The following is a 16,404-nucleotide window of genomic DNA, read 5'->3' on the forward strand; positions in this document are numbered from 1 at the left end:
AAAGCCACCTCTTTGCCTCCTCCTCCTCCTCCCCCTTGTTTTTCCCTCGCTTCATCACATGAGCACAGCCCCGGACACGCCTTGCAGCAGCATCTCCCCCCAGGCTGCGGGACCAGAGGCGCAGCCCGAGCCTCGAGCCAAGGTCCGGGCGGGCAGCCCACCCCGACCCCAGGGCGCTTGCCATTCCTCAATGGGGACAGGAGCCGGGGAAGACCCACGGTTGCGAGAGGGCAGGGCAGGGCAGGGCAGGAAGCCCCCCGGGGCGCTCGGATTTGCTCAGGTTTATTCGGTGGGTGGGAACCGGGGCCGGGCCGCCGCCGCAGCCCACTTTTGCCCTGGCCCAGCAGCGAACCCCGATCCCCACTAGCTTTCCTGCAGGCGGCGGTCCCCTCCTTACGTTTGTTCCTGCCTCCTCCCCGGGAGCTGGAGAGAGGGGAGCGCTCCTCGCCTTCCCGGAGTCTGACCATATTAGGACACCTCACGTGGCCGGAGCTGGGAACCGAGAGGTTAATGCAGTCAGGCCATGGATGAGGTGGGCCAGGCGGCCCCACGCTCGCCTATCATCCGGACCCGGTGATGTCAGGCGATGCCATCAGCCGCACTGGCTGCCCTCCTTCCCCGGGGAATTCGGGGAAGGGAGCCTGTGACTGGAAATGGGCCTGTCCTCTCTTTCAGGGCGTGATGCTGGAGGTCCAGGCCACTCGTCCCGCGCGCCATGCGCCATGCGGCGACGTGACGGTATAGACCTGTTCCTTTGCCATCGGTAGCTCTCCAGAGACAGAGGCTTTGAATAATGTCAGCCTAGGTGGCTTGCGTTCTTACCCGTCATACTCTTGAATGTAATACTTGGTATATGAATGTAGCAGGCAGCCACCCATATTAGAACAAAATCGAGTTTTTAGCTGGATTAATTGGCACATAGGCATAAAAGTGATGGGGCCAGTTTCACCGGGCAACTAAGAGCCTTCATTTTCACGCATAGTTGGAAGAATGAAAAAACTCGGAATATCAACACGAGATGCATATCCCATACCCAGATTTTGTACAAGTTAGTGGAGAATTGATATAAGCGCCTAGTTCAGCAGTAGAAGATTTCAGGCCTAATTAAGTGTGGAGTGTAGTAAGTGGGCAGATGCTGACCCAACATAAAAGTTTTCTAAATTTATCATTTTTAGTTGAAGAAGTCCATATAGGCCACTGTCTCTGGAATGTAACCCTCAAGAAGCAATATATTTGCAAAATGGTCGGGTTTTCAGAAGTTTTAAGCATTTCAGCCATTTCAACTTAGATTTTTACTACTTCAAAAACATTCCAGGACTCACTATGTGCCAGGCACCATTCAAAGCACTTAGCATATCTGATCATATTTAATCCTTACAACAACTCGATGAGGTAGATCCTATTACTCTCATTTTACCAATGGAGTGGGGGAAAGTGGGCCCAGAGAAATTAAGTCAGGTGTTCGGGACTTCAGATAGACAGAAGAGCAAGGATTCTCCCCACTCAGAGCCAGTATTCAAGGCTTCACTCCCTTTATATAGGAAGCTTCCAGTGGGTTCTCTCTTTTCAGGGTTATTTGTAAAAAGTGGCATTTAGGCCTCACCCAAGATGTTAAGGGCTAACAATGCTATTAAAGCCTATCTGAGAATGACTGATGTCAGCATGTATGAAAATGTAACAGTAAGTTGTACAAACACTATCAGAATGTCCCATTCTGTGAGATTATACTTATTCCGTTCTTGGGAACTTCTAAACAAAGCTTTTCACATCTCCTAGCTGTTGAATCTTCAGATAAAGATTGCAAGGTCAAAGATTTCAGGCCAACAGTATACCACCCCACATACTGAGAAAGATGTGGCCAGTGTCTGCTTAGATTAGCAATTGCTTGCTTTATGTTTATTTTCCAGGCCATGAACATGCTCATATTCTGATTTTTTTGGTAAGTAAATCTTATTTTAAGAAATATGCACATTCTAGGGGCGCCTAGACTTGGCATCAGGTCATGATCTCACATTTGTGGGTTCAAGCTCCACCTCTGACTCTGTGCTGATAGCTTGGAGCCTAGAGCCTGCTTTGGATTCTGTGTCTCCCTCTCTCTCTGCTCCTCCTCTGCTCATACTCTGTCTCTCTCTTTCTCTCAAAAATAAACATTCAAAAAATTTTTAAAAAGAACATTTAATAGAAGATATGCTATTCAGAACATTACAAAGCTCACACATGCATTTCCTTCTGTCTTTTTTTAAAGATTTTATGTTCTTTTTTAATGTTTATTTTATTCTTGAGAGAGAGAGAGTATAAGCAGGGGAGGGGCAGAGAGAGAGGTAGACACAAAATCTGAAGCAGGCTCCAAGCTGTCAACACAGAGCTTGACATGGCGCTTGAACTCACGAACCATGAGATCATGACCTGAGCCGAAGTCAAATGCCCAACTGACTGAACCCCCCAGGCACCCCAAGATTTTATGCTTTTAAGTAATCTCTATACCCAACCTGGGGCTCAAACTTACCACCCTGAGATCAAGAGTCACACGCTCTACCACTGAACCAGTCAGGCGTACCATTCATTTATTTTTCAACATGTATTTATTGAGTGCCTCGTAGGTGCCAAGCACAGAGTTACTGCCTTTTCATTACTGTGCTTCCCACTCAAGGCTCTCAATCAAGGCACCAAGGTTTTCTTTGCTAAGGTTTCAGAGACACCTTTAGGATTGCTTGGATTAGTGTCAGCAATGGCGAGGAAGGCAGCTGCTCTCAGTTTTCCGCTTCTCGGTCCCAGGTTGTCAGTTACCCCGATTTCTCACCAGCAGCCCTTTCTCCTCCAAACAGCAGGACACAGGTGTCCCACACATCCTCTCCCATGGGGCAGCTGACGGTAGAGTCATTTCCCTGTGAGAGTTGACACGCTCATAAAAACAGCTTGAGATTTCTCAAACACAAACAGATGTGGCCCGTACAGCGGGCTGAACTTATATGCTGCGCGCTCGCTTCTCCAGAAAGACAGGACACGCGAGATCTACCAATAAAATTTAAAGCCATAGCTGGGTATCTGGTGCGCACACCAAAACATTTCAAATATGTTTGAAATGAATTCACAAACGTGAAACATTTTATGTCTGAGCTAATACAACCCCTTGAAAAAGCAATAATAATTACAATTATTAAAACAATGTAAAACCAACACTTAACTCTACCCCACAGATTCATTCCCTAGCTACAAAGCCTTTAGGCAACTTCCTTAGAATATGGAAACTCTTGCTGCATGTGGGTGGCTCAGTCAGTTAAGCATCCGACTTGGGCTCAGGTCATGATCTCATGGTTCATGGGTTCGAGCCCCACGCAGGGCTCTGTGCTCACAGCTCAGAGCCTGGAGCCTGCTTCGGAATCTGTCTCCCTCTCTTCTGCCCCTATCCCACTCATGCTCTCTCAGAAATTAATATACATTAAAAAAAAATTTTTTTTTAAAAGATCATAGAAATTGTTGGGGTGCCTGAGTGGCTCAGTTAGGTAAGTGTCCCACTCTTGGTTTCAGCTCAGGTCATGATCTCACAGGTTGGTGGGTTCAAACCCCGCATCCGGCTCTGTGCTGGCACCACAGAGCCTGCTTGGGATTCTGTCTCTCTCTCTCTCTCTCTCTCTCTCTCTCCTCTCTCTCTGCCCCCTCACTCATGCTGCCTCTGTCTCTCTCAAAATAAATAAATAAACTTAAAAAAATAAAAGAACATGGAAATTCTTCATTCTTGAAACTACCACTTATCAGTTCACTGTATTCACTAAATCAGAAGCCTAGTATTTTCTGACCTAACTGCTTACATCAAGGTATCTAAATCATCTAAGGACTCAACTCCTACTCTCCTCTCTTGCATTTACAAATTATAAACTAGAACACTATAAGAATTAACAATTTTATTTTATTCATGACTAATAATCCAATATTCATAGAGAAGCTACGGAAAACGTTCAATATACAGATGAAGTTCAAAGGTCAACCACATGTAGACCTAAATGAGAAATACAGGCAAATTCTCTTCTTCTGAATGAAAACAAATTTATTTATTTTTGAGAGAGAGAGAGAGAGAGAGAGTGTGTGAGTGGAGGAGGGCAGAGAGACAGGGAGACACAGACTCCTAAGCAGGCTCCAGGGGACTCTGATCTCGAACTCACGAATCGCCAGATCCCATGACCTGAGCCGAAGTCAGATGCTCAACTGACTGAGCCACCCAGGCACCCCTATTCATCTAAATTTAAAGAAATCTATTGCTTTGGGTTAACTATAAAGCCAGCTTTTGGCATATCAGTTTCATTTACCAAGACTGGCTCCTGACCCAAATCTAGGATTAGGCCAAAGTAACAAAGAGGGCAGTGGGGTGGAGAGGAGTTAATCCTTTCTTTTAAATATATATATATATATATTTATATTTATATATATAATGTATATATATATTTATGTGTATATATATATATATAAAATGTATATTTTCCAGCCACTGTGGAAGCCTGTATAATAGAGGCAGTTATTCACAGAGAACTAATCTAACATGGCTGCCACATTCTGTCCAAGACGTGTCTAAATATAAACACACAAGAGAATGGATGCAGTTGAAATGCAGTCACTAATAAGGCAGTATAGCTTGGACTCCTAATTTTCCAGAGTTGGGCTAGTCTCTGCCCACTTAAGACTGGAACTACGATACAGTAAACAGTGTGCCGAATATGGAGAAAGGTTTCCCCAGGCACATATTGGGGAGGGTAGCCGAAGGTGACCCAAAGGTTCCTACCTCCCAGAGCAGACCAAGTTACCATAATCCTCATAACTTCAAATCCCTTCACAAATTCTACACAGGCCCTGTAAGTATCCAATATATTTAAACATATATTTTAAGATATTAAATTCAATGAACTTTTATTGAGTTAAGTACCAGGCAAATGCTTGGGACTATCCAAGCTGAAAACTTGGGTTTCAAAAGTCAACATTGCTTACTCATAAAAGACATTGGAAACATACATTGTAAATTATTGAGAGATTTTTATGTTCCTCTATTAACTTGCATCCCTTTGTGAATTTTTTTTAAGTACACTATACATCCCACCTGGGCTTGAACTTATGACCCTGAGATCAAGACCAACAGAGCCAGCCAGGTGATCCCCCTTTGTGAATTGTTTTTTTATTTTTTTATTTTTTTTTTTAAATTCATGTCCAGTGCAGAGCCCAACATGGGGCTTGAATTTGCGACCCTGAGATCAAGACCTGAGCTGAGATCAAGAGTCAGATGCTTAACTGACTGAGCCATCCAGGCGGCCCCCTCCCTGACTTCGTGAATTTTTAATCTCGGGTCTACAATATGTTTGCTGTCTTTGACATCAAAAAATACTTCAATTGTTGTTTGCATGTGATTAACAATGAAAAGACCAAAAGTTGACCTGAAGAATTACCCAGGAGAGGCTGACTATTTTATCCTATTTTATAGAGCTTCCATCTAAATCTCATTTGACGTCCTGGTAAGATTCTGAATTCCTGGGGATTGATTTTAACTCTGTCAGCTGCTTTTTTTTTTAATGACTTCTTGTCACTCCTATAAATGCAGTATCTATAGGAGGAGTAGCTGTGATAAATCAGAATAAAAGATAGAAAATCAATAGTGAAACTAAATATACTCCATCCCCCCTTCCCTCCCCCCAATATGTTACTTCATTACAACTTCATTGGGACCATAATTAATTACATAAAACAGATTCCAAAATCTGCAGCTGCTTATGCTACTAAGTCAATGAAAACTTTGAAAAATGAAATAATCATTTGGATGGGTTGTTTTGAATGTTATTGTGCTCTTTAGAATTTTTTGGAGAAAAAAAAGAATTCTTTGGAGAATTTGTGAGTAAAATATTCGAATTTTACTTTCTAATAAGAATTTGTAACACAGATTATTTCAGAGAGCAAAATTACAGGATGTTTTCCTAAGTAAAAACAATGAGTTAGTGAAAAGAATATCCAGAGTGATTGCAATATTCTATTTCAAGCAAAACTATACAGAACAGATTCCATGATTGAAAGTCGCCAACAGTCACCTAGAAAATTTTGTGACAGTTTATTGAGGTATAATTGATGTAGAAAGAACTGCACACATTTAAAGCATACAATTCGATGAGTTTTGATAAATGTGTATATCCTTGGAACCGTCATCACAGTCAAGATAATGGGCACAATCATTTACCTAAAAATTTCTCCCTGTGCCCTTGTAACTTCTCTATTTAGCCTTTCTAGTCCTTCTAGACCTTCTCAGGCAGTCACTGATCAGCTTTCTGTCACTATAAAGTAGTTTGCATTTTCTAGAATTTTATAGAAATTCATAGAAATGGAATCATCTACTATATATGTGTATGTATATATGTATATGTATATATATTTCTTCATCAGGCTATTTTGATCCAGCATCTATAATTATATTGAGTTGCATCTATAATTATATTGAGTTACTGCATTTAACAATAGTTACAGATAACTTTTATTTTAAAATGTTTTTTGTTTATATGGCTTTTCTAAATAGCCCGTAATAAATATGCATTTTTCCCTGTCATGTAAACATTTACGCGTATATGCATGATATATGCATGCATATCCCATTAAAATCCAGAGAATAATAAACCAACTGGCATTTGAGTCTGAATTAGAGCTGAAGACAATTCCATTCTGTATTTAATAAGTCTGTATTCACTTTATGTGCTTTTCCTGCTTCATATCATTATTCTAATCTGAATATGGAAAGATTTTTTTAAAGATAATTATCTTTACATAATAATTACTAGTTTGGTTGGGAATGAGGCTTTTTTTATCATAATTCTAAATTTATAAATGATAGCAAGGGTATCAGTAGTAATTTATTCATTTAGGTGGAAAATATTCTGTGAAGTATAGTCACATACCTTATATGTTATTTTATAGCAATGTAAAATGACTTTTTAAAAAGTGTACCTTGGAGTGCCTGGGTGGCTCAGTCAGTTAAGCGTCTGACTTCAGCTCAGGTCATGATCTCTCGGTTTGTGGGTTCGAGCCCCGCGTCAGGCTCTGTGCTGACAGCTTGGAGCCTGGAGCCTGCTTCAGATTCTGTGTCTCCCTCTCTCTCTGCCCCTCCCCTGCTCATGCTCTGTCTCTCTCTATAGCCAAAAAAAAAAAAAAAGGTATATCTTAATTACTGATGTGCATAACCCAGATCAAGGTGTGTAAAACTGTAAAAATTATGACATTTTTAGCAATTTAGACCATTGTGAAATTTGGCAAAAATTGTATTTGGCCAAATTTGAATTTGGCAAAACAATTGACAATTGTAAACAATATTAACTTCACACTTTCTGTTATTGATACTAATTTTTGCATTTATTTATCAGATATCTAAAATAACTTAGGAAATTATATTTACAATATCATCTCAACTTTGATAGGATAAAAGCTGAAAACTTATATATGCATATATATTGTTTAATATATTGTTTAAATGTATCTCCGTTTTAAAATGATTTTTTTAAAGTATTTTTCATGATAACCCAGTCAGTATAATGTATTCACAGCATTGAATGATAAATTATACTAAAAATAAGTTTCATAAAGAAATAGACAAGAGGAACGCCTGGGTGGCTCAGTCAGTTAAGCATCCGACTCTTGGTTTCGGCTCAGGTCATGATCTCATGGTTCCCGAGTTTGAGCCCCGCGTCTGGCTCTACGTTGGCAGTGTGGAGCCTACTTGGGATTCCCTCTCTCTGTCTCTCTCTCTCTCTGTCTCTTCCTCTCTCTCTGCTCCTCTCTCACTCTCATGGCTCTCTCAAAAATAAATAAACGTTAAAACAAAACAACAAAAAAGAAGGAAACAAGAGAAGAGAGCTTAGCATTAAACGGTGGTTCTCAAACTGAGCTGCACACTTGAATGACCCAAGAATCTTAACAAATATTGATACCTGCATCCCAGCCTCAGAGATTCTGATTTAACTGGTCCAGGGTGCAGCTGGGGACTGGGGTTGTAAAAAGCTCCGTAGGTGATGCTAATGGGCATCTGAGGTCTAGAACCGCTGCTCTAGCTCTTAGGTTGCATTGATTTTCTTGGTGCTGCGTGGCTTCCTGATGGGCGTTCGCAATCAGCTAAGCGAGGATACGGGGGGAGAGCAATTTCCTTTTAGCACAGTTTTTTAATGATATTAGGAGAAGGGAAGTCCGTGTTCTGGCATCTTCATAATTACACATATTCAATCTGTTCCTTCCAAGGAAATCAATCCATGTGGAAGGGGTCTAGCATAGGGCCCCGTGGCATAATGAAGTTTGTCTTACAGTGGAAATACCTTCTAGTAAGACTGTACTTTTTCAAATCATGCCAAAGAAGATGGTTAGTCCACTATTGAGTTACAGATAAGTATAAAATTATCTCTAGGCAATTATATACTGCTTATCATATTCCTAGCCAGAAAACCATTAGCTTATGAAATACTGACTATTTGCTCCAAAGTGTAGAATTTAATCACCATAGAAAATATTTGGTCAGCCAAAACTCACATGCCTTCAGTCATGGAAATAATCAGAGTGTGAACTGATAAATATCTTAACTAGGGATAAATTGAAGAAAGGCAGAGACGTTGATCTAACATTTCTTTTGCATTCCTGTAAGTTGACTTGGTAAATGCTTTTAAAACAAATGTAAAATAATTTTTTAATAGTTTCAACAAACCCATACTAATATGAACAACTGGTTTTTCACAATTTTCAAAATTATTTCAATGGAGGGAAGATCTCCTTTTCAATAAATGGTGCTGGAACATTTGGACATCCTTAGGCAAAAAAGTTAACCTTGACCTAAGTCTCACACCTTAAAAAAAAAAAAACCTCAAAACAGATCATGGACTTAAACATAAAACTATAAGTTTTTTTTTTTAAAATAAGAGTCTGGGGCACCTGGGTAGCTAAGTTGATTGAGCATCCAACTCCTGATTTCGAATCAATTCATGATCCCAAGGTTGTGGGATTGAACCCTACATCAGGCTCTGTGCTGAGCATGGAGTCTGCTTGGGATTCTCTCTCTCTACCCAGCTTATATTCTCTATCTCTCTAAAAATAAAAGTAAAAATAAAAAATAAGATACAGTCTTAAGATGTAGAGCTAGGCAAAGAGTTCTCAGACTTGATAGGAAAAGTGTAAGTGGAAAAATGGGTAAATTGTAGTTCATCAAAAGTTAAAACTTCTGCTCTGCATACGACCCAGTTATAAGAATGAAAAGACAAGCTGCAGACCGGGAGAAAAACATTTCCAAACCACAAATCCAATAAAGACTAGTATCTAGAAACCCAAGAAATTCTCGAAATTCAGCAGTAAGAAAAACAAATGAAAAACCAACCAAACAAAAAATACCAAGCAATCCATTTAGAAAATGGGCGAAAGATTTGAAGACATTTGACTAGACAATGAAAAGAAACTACTGATCTATACAATAACCCAGATGAATCTCCAGAGAATAATGCTGAAAGAAAAGCGCCAGTCCCCCAAAGTTACATACTGTGTGATTCCATTTATATAACATATTTAAAATGACAAAATTATAGGCAGGGAGGAGAGTTCAGTGGCAGTCAAGGGTGAAGGAAGGGTGGAGGAGGAGGGAGGGTGTATAACTAATGCAACAAGATCCTTGCACGAGAATGCTCTGTACCTTGAGTGTATCAATGTCAATGTCCTGACTGTGATATGTACCATAGTTTTGCAGGATGTTACCATGAGGGAAACTGGGTGAAGGGCATATGGGATTTCTGCATTATTTCTTACAACTGCATAGGAAAATAACTGGGGGAAAAAATATAATATATATATATATATATTTTCTGTATTCTCAGATGGGCTAAAGTTAATATCCTAGATATCTGTTTTCATTCAATTTCCAGTCTCCTCAATGTTCCAGCATGCTTGAAATAACCTTTAAAATGAAAACTAAACCAAATTAGATGTCAACAATGTTAAGAGGTTGGTGTTTTGTTTTGCTTCTAAGGTTTTTAACTCTGAAACAATCGGACTTGATAAAATACAGAAACAATAGATTTCCTGACTCTGCCCTGACATGTCAATACACCCTTTTAACTCCTTGGTTTCTCCTGCCAGTAAAGAAGGCATGGATCCACCTGTAATCGTCTTGGCCAATGTCGTTTCCAAGTTCCCCTGCTTTTGAAGGGCCTCAGAAGAAACCGGATCAAACAAGAAATGTATCAAGAGGAGCAGTCACAGGGAGATCCGCTAAGAGGAACATTTTTCACTTAAGAACAGTTTCTGCAAAGGTCCCTGCCTTTTCTGCTTCTCTCATCACTAATGTTTAGCAAAATACAAACTGGAATCTAGCAATATCATAACAGATATCAGATAAAGAAAGATAAAAGAAATCAGATAAAGAATGGGAGGGGACACTAAGGTGTTTTAAAATGTTAATTTACCAGAGTTGGGGCGCCTGGGTGGCTTAGTTGGCTAAACATCCGACTTTGGCTCAGGTCATGATCTCTCAATTCATGAGTTTGAGTCCCACGTCGGGCTCTGTGCTGACAGCTCGAAGCTGGAGCCTGCTTTGATTCTGTGTCTCCCTCTCTCTCTGCCCTTCCCCTGCTTGTGCTCTCTCTCTCTCAAAACATAAATACACAATTAAAAAATGTTTTAAAAATGTTAATTTCCCAGAGTAAATTTAACTTCAGCAAAACCGAGCATGGTTTATATTTCTTGGGCTAAAAAAAATTCATATCCTCTTGGGCTTATATTTATTTATTTAAATTATTTCAAGAGAAAGAAACTACAATGGGGGAGGGGCAGAGAGAGAGGGAGAGAGAATCCCAAGCAGGTTTGGAAGCCAGTAAAACATGTTGGCCTTCATTTGAGTTCTTCTTTCCTAAAGCTACAAACTTCCAGTCTACCTCCTGTCACTGCCTCTTTATATGTATATTTATTTTTGCTCTGGTGCAAACATTCGCTGCAGAAACTGTTGCTCTGATTTGAAGTCCCTTATCCCTACCCATCCTTCCCATCCTACCTCAGCCACCCACCTCTGGCTCCCCCTGTCTTTTATTACCAGCCTTCCGCATCCCCAGTCCCGGGGAATCCCAGCATAGACGACAGGCTCTCCCCTAGGGCTTCCTCACCCTTCCGGGCACCTCTAGCAGCCTGGATCACGTGTTCTGGAACTCCTAGACTCTTGGAGAAGTGAGCGCCATTTTGGGTCTCAGGCAAGGTGTTAGCGAGGAGGAGGGGCCGGCCTGGGGAAGCCCACAGACGATGAAATTTCTCTCTTGGCAACTTGAAACATTTTAAACTGGCATATTTGTCTTTTTTCTTTTCTTTTTTCTTTCTTTTCAAGTATGAAATAGGAAAATTTTAAACGCGCTGTGTTTCGCCAACCACTGTGGGGTCAAAAAATGATGTCTTGACCGATGGTGGGTGAGAATTTTGTCTATCGAGCAGTAGCTAAGACATGAGATCAATTATTCCTGGGTTAGCCACTCGGAGAACATTCTAGAGGAAGCAATGGTGGAAATAAAAGAAATTACAACCCATTTAATCAGTCTTTAAGACCAAGAAAATGAGGAGAACTACTCGGTTTGAAATTAATCTTCTGGATATGATAATTAAAGCACCTTTATTTCAGATTATCTCCTCCAGGTGCACTCTGGGCTTATCATAAATTCTCACTACTGCAGAATTCTGAAATTCTCTAGGGATTTTCCATGAGCAATCATTCCAAGTGGGAACAAAATGCTGTTGCTAATAGGCAGGTTCTCAGAGGACTCAGAGGTGCAGAAAGAACATAAGAAAACTTATAGTTGTATGGCTTTTTGTCATTGTTGCTTTTTGGGTTTTGTTTTAATTTTTTAAATTTATTTTGAGAGAGAGAGAGAGAGAGAAAGCATGCATGAGCATGGGAGGTGCAGAGAGAGAGGAAGAGAGGGAGTCTCAAGCAGGCTCTGGGCTGTCAGCGCAGAGGCTGACATGGGGCTCAAACTCAGGAACAGTGAGATAAGACCTGAGCCAAAATCAAGAGGTGGCTGCTTACCAGACTGAGCCACTCAGGTGTCCCTGAATACCCTTTTTTTTTTTTTTTAANAAAAATTGTTGGAGTATACAGTCAGCAAGATGAGACTGGTCTCTTCCAGATGCACTCTGGGCTTATCTGAGATTCTCTAGGATTTACTAGGGAGCCACCTAGATTCATTAAGGCAAAGAAAATCAGTCTTCTTCACTCAAGTCCATAGAAAATGACTTGTGCTTTATAACCAGAAATTCAGAGCTGCCATCAGTGGCTCCTTGTTAATTCATTTACATATCTCATGGCTCTTCAAGGGGGGGACCACATCTTATAGATTTTTATTCCCCCATGACCTAGCACAGTCCTTGAAAATGTCGGAGAATTGTAGACAGAGAGTCAACTGGATTGTGAGGGGTTTGAGGGGATGGAGAGAAGCTGTTGCTGTTAATTTGCATGGAGTTGGCCATGGTAATTTGCATGGTAGCTGTGTGACTACAGGTAAGGTATTTAATCTCTCTGTGCTGTGGTTTACTCAGCCATACAGTGAGAATAATATTAATTATAAGGACGAAAGGAGTAATTGTGAGGATACATATAAAAAGCTGAGAACAGTTCCTGGCACCTAGGAAATGTTTCCAAAGCAGGATTTCTTCCTTTCCAGAACAGTGGTCTCCAGTCTTTTTGACTATCACTCTTATCAATTAAAAAAAAAAAAATCATTCAGCTTCAACACATGTATACATTGTTTATTTAAATATTCTTATTTATAATGTTCCATTTATAATGGATATTAATCCATACTTTTGAGCATTGATACTACAAAGCAAAATGCTACGTGTTATTTTGCCAGCATTGGACTGCATGCCTGATAGACTATGGAGATTAGGTTAGAAAAGACCTTGGCTTCCATCTTGGATGTACACTCTCCCCATCTCTCTTCTCTCATCTCCTACTCTGAGGAAAGTAGGCTGCCATCTTGTAAGGCGACCAGTGGAGAGGCCCGTGTACTGAGGGACAGAAGCTTTCTGCCAAGAGCCAACTAGATGCCCCCCAACCGCCCTGAGAGGGGGCTGAGAAGTGGATTCTTGAGCTCCAGATGACTCCACGGATGACACTAACCCTGCTGATAGCTTTAAGGCAACCTTACCAGAGACCCTGAGCCAGAACCACTCGGTTGAGCCATTTCCGGGTTCCTGGTCTTCAGAAATTGTGTGAAATTGTAAATGTTTGTTGTTTTAAGGTGATTAAAAAGGCTCCGTGTTTGTGTTTCAAGATCAAAGAAACTACCTTGGAATTTGCAAGCCCAAAAATGTTCGGCTATTTATAAAAAGAAGGTGGTAGGTTCTTATGACCAGTGGTCATTAGACCTGAGTTGAGGCCTTGGTATTTGTCATATCAGTTTGGTGACAGCCATGCTCTGCAAGGCTGCTGCACTGTTTTGTTTTCAGCAAGATCTGGATGGAGCTCTCAGAAGCAGATGTATGACGAGGAAATGAGCTCCCTGCGTGGCAGGCAGAGCAGTTTCACAACGAAAACATGGCTACAGAGAGGACCTGACGGCAAGAGGTGGCATCAACTGTGGTAATATCATCTGCAAATAAAAACTCAGAAGGTGCTCGATTCAAACCAATTTAAACAGGGCTGTTTGAGAGGCTCCCGAAATTTAGAAGATGAAGCTCAAGCAATACCTATTTTCAGACTAAGAGTGGAGTTGCAAATATATGTAAATTTCAATACTGAATTTTAATGAGGAATTGTCTTAAGATCTGGAGGAGTTTCTCTGGAGGTACATGAAGCGTTTGGAACAGCAACCGAGGAAGGTAAGCGGTGGAAAGAGTGACAGAAGTCTACTCTGTGCCAGTGGAACGGCACAGCACTCGAAATGCGGCAACTGAAATCAACATTTGCAAAAGACGCGATAGGTCGGCTTGAAGATGGGATGAGCAGGTCTCTCGTATCCATATGGAAATGTGCAAACTACTAATAATTTGAGGAGCTGAAGTTTTAGAACCTTGGGGGTCCCATCTTTTCGCTGGAAGAAGTGCTTTACAGTGTCTCTGGCTTTTAAATGTGAGATTTCAATCCTCTCTCAGCTCTCATTTAACAAAATGAAGACTCAAGGATGAGACCTTTTTCGGCACTGTGATCTTTAATAAAGGGTGGCCCCTTCTTTCTGTTGTCAGAGCAAAATGAAAAAGGAGATCTCTTTTTTTAATTTAAATCCAAGTTAGTTAACATATTGTGTAATAATGATTTCAGGACTAGAATTTAGCGATTCATCACTTACATATGACACCCAGGGCTCACCCCAACAAGCGTCCCCCTTAATGCCCATCGCCCATTCAGCCCATCCCCCACCCAACACCCCACCAGCATCTCTCAGTTTCTTCTCTGTATTTAAGAGTCTCTTAAGGTTTGGGAGATCTTTTATGTTAAACTGTTATTTTAAAATTATATTTAAATTTAGTGACGAAGGACAGGCCTTGTATTTTTGTCTCATGTTTCATTACTTGGGTCCTCTGCAGTAGATGGCTACAAAGAGGCTGCTGTCCCTGTGATCTCTGTGACCTGCAGGTGGTCACCTGGTCACCCATCCGCTATAGGAGGCTTGTGGCTCTGTGTGTCTGTCCAGGTAGCGTCTCCCCACATGGGGGCTGTGGACGCACTCTAAAAGAATCGGGCAACTCCTTTGTCTTTGTTCTGGTATCCAGGCACCAGGAGAGGCCAGAGGCCACTATCTGAACACTGGGCTAATGTCCCTCCGTGGGCTGTAGATAGTACCTCGCTTCAACATGAGGCTTGACCCTGAGGTCAAGAGTCGCAGCCAGCCAGCTGCCCCTACATCTATTCTAGATTGAAAAATAAACAACCAGGGGGTGCCTGGGTGGCTCGTTCAGTTGAGCATCTGACTTCGGCTCAGGTCATGATCTCGAAGTTCATGCGTTCGAGCCGCATGTCAGGCTCTGTGTTGACAGCTCAGAGCCTGGAAGCTGCTTCAGATTCTGTGTCTCTGTCTCTCTCTGCCCTTCCCCTGCTTGTGCTCTGTCTCTCTGTGTCTCTCAAAAATAAATACAAAAGAGTATAAAATAAAATGAAAAATAAACAACCAGAAAGGTGAAATAATCTGCTCCCGTCCCTCCAGTTCGCTGTCATTGTACTGACACTCTCAGCTGGCATCACGGACCATGAAGCAAGACAAAAACACACAGGAGGGAAAATCCTGGTATTCTTTTTCCAGGGATGGAATACATGTGTGCAAATAAAATGCCTCCCTGGAAAATAAATAAATAAATAAATGTAAAAATAAACAACAACCAGAGCTCAGTGTCCTTAGTCTTTCTTTCACACTCAGGTTTCTCAGGAGAAGTCTCCATAGCACGCTGATCTTCACCTTGGCCTCCGTCATTCCTCAACACACGGCCATCTGGCATCTGTCACCCCCACTCGGGCAGGCTGCTGGCTTCTCCTCCTGGTCACCACCAGCAGAGAGCACATGTCGGCCTCTGTCTTTGTGCCCATCTAGCACTTTGACTCTGGGGACCAGTCCCCTTGGAAAATCTCTTCTGAGGCTCCTCAACTTTTTCTCCAGCCACTGCCCTTCGGTGTCTTGCAGATGTACTTTTGACACTTTCTCTGATGCGGGGTCTTCTCACAGCCCCGGCCCAGTCATTGTCCTGTTCCTTTCTCGCCCCCCTCATGTTCTGTCTCCTTCCTGAGTGAGCTCGGTCCCACCACAGCCGTAGCGGCCACTCATTTGCTGAGATGTCCCAATGCATCTCTCAGCCGGGTCTCTCTCTAACCCAGAGCTGACCATCCACCACTCTCTTTGTCCATCAACAGGCCCTCCGAAATGAGCTCGCCTCCCTTCCCTAAAAATTCACTTCTCTTGCATTTCATGTCTTGCTGGTTCCTCAAACCAGAAAGCTGTGGATCAGGTGAAATTCCACCATCATTCTCATCCCCTCATCCAGTAGCCAAATTCTATTCATTCTGTCTCCTGGAAGTTTTTGATACTTCTTCCCCTCCATCCATTTTTCACTGCTGTAGACCCTTATTATTTAGGTCTTCCTTCTTTCCTTCTTCCCTCCCTCCCTCTCCCTTCCTCCCTCCTCCTTCCTTCCTTCCTTCCTTCCTTCCTTCCTTCCTTCCTTCCTTCCTTATTTTGAGAGACAAAGACAAACAGAACTCAAATGGGGGTGGGACAGAGAGAGAGGAACACAGAATCTGAAGCAGGCCCCAGTCTCTGAGCTGTCAGCTCAGAGGCCGATGCAGGGCTCAAACTCATGAACCACAAGGTTGTGACCTGAGCCCAAGTTGGACACTCAACCAACTGAGCCATCCGGGTGCCCCTGGGTCCTTCTTATTCTTCCTTGTTTAATTGTTTA

This window comes from Crocuta crocuta, unplaced genomic scaffold (genome assembly GCF_008692635.1).
Source record: "Crocuta crocuta isolate KB4526 unplaced genomic scaffold, BGI_CrCroc_1.0 scaffold25, whole genome shotgun sequence".
Lineage (NCBI taxonomy): Eukaryota > Metazoa > Chordata > Mammalia > Carnivora > Hyaenidae > Crocuta > Crocuta crocuta.